The sequence below is a fragment of the Otolemur garnettii genome, unplaced genomic scaffold, assembly GCF_000181295.1.
Source record: "Otolemur garnettii isolate 467f Iridium unplaced genomic scaffold, OtoGar3 scaffold00018, whole genome shotgun sequence".
NCBI classification, from domain to species: Eukaryota; Metazoa; Chordata; class Mammalia; order Primates; family Galagidae; genus Otolemur; species Otolemur garnettii.
Window position 1 is genome coordinate 1,753,855 of NW_003852413.1, and position 1,488 is coordinate 1,755,342.

The following is a 1,488-nucleotide window of genomic DNA, read 5'->3' on the forward strand; positions in this document are numbered from 1 at the left end:
GGATTCGAACCCACCACCTTAGGTGTACGTGGCTGGCGCCTTAGCCGGTTGAGCTATAGGCACCGAGCCTTTTTCCAGTTTCTTAAGGTGGAAGCTCAGATTGCTGATTTGAGACCCTTATTACTTTCTAATGTAAGCATTATAATGCTATAAATTTTCTACTGAACACTGCTTTGTCTGTATCCTTATGACTGTTGATGTATTTTAACTTTTATTCTGCTCAGAGTATTTTCTAATTTCTCTTGAGACTTCTTTTTTGTTCAGTAGTTTATTTAAAGGTGTGTTGTTCTGTTTTTACTATTCTGATATAGTCAGAGAACATACTTTGCATGATTTCAATTGTGTTATTAAAGATTTCAAACTTTGGCTAAGCTTTTTGTTTATGGTCCAGAACGTATAGTCTGTCCTGATGGATAATCCACATGCACTTGGTTTAGAAAGCTACAAACCAATATTCTTCACGAACATAGAGGCAAAAGTCCTCAACATGGCCCGGCATGGTGGCTCACCCCAGTAATCCCAGCATTCTGGGAGGCCAAGGCAGGCAAATTGCCTGAGCTCACAGGTTCAAGACCAACCTGAGCAAGAGTGAGACCCTGTCTTTAAAAAAATAGCCAGGAGTTGTGGTGAGCACCTGTAGTCCCAGCTATTCAGGAGGCTGAGGTAAGAGGATCTCTTGAGCCTAAGAATCTGAGGTTGCTGTGAGCTATGACACCATGGCACTTGACCGATGGCAAAAAAGAGATCTGCCTAAAAAAAAAAAAGACCTCAACAAAACATAGTAGAACCTCCATAACTGACCACCTCCTTACACTGACCACATCTTTAAGGTGACCTAATTTTCACAGACTGGACATGCACCACATGTATTAATACTATCAGTGCAGTAGACCTAGTCTTATGGTGACCACCTTGTATGTTGTGACAGTCCTTTGGGTGGTCACCTTATGGAGGTTCTACTATATTAACAAAATGAATCTAGTAATGTAGAAAAGGGTAATTTATCACTCTAAGTTGAATATGTCCCAGGAATATTTGAAAATCAGTGTATTAAGCATATTAACAGAAGAAAAATCACGTGATTATTTTATTCAGAAAAAGAGGCCGGGCGCAGTGGCTCATGCCTGTAATCCCAGCACTCTGGGAGGCCAAGGAGGGTAGATTGCCTGAGCTTACCAGTTCGAGCCCAGCTTGAGCAAGAACAAGACCCTTATCTCTAAAAGCAGCTGGGTATTATGGCAAGTGCCTGTAGTCCCGGCCACTTGGGAGGCTGAGGCAAGAGAATAATCACTTGAATCCAAGAATTTGAGGTTGCTGTGAGCTATGATGCCAGGGCAATCTACTGAGGGTGACAAAGCAAGACTCTGTCTCAAAAGAAAAGAAGAAAAAAAAAGGGAAAGGCTCGGCACCTGTGGCTCAAGTGGCTAAGGTGCCAGCCACGTACACCCAAGGTGGCGGGTTCGAATCCAGCCCGGGTCCACCAACAAC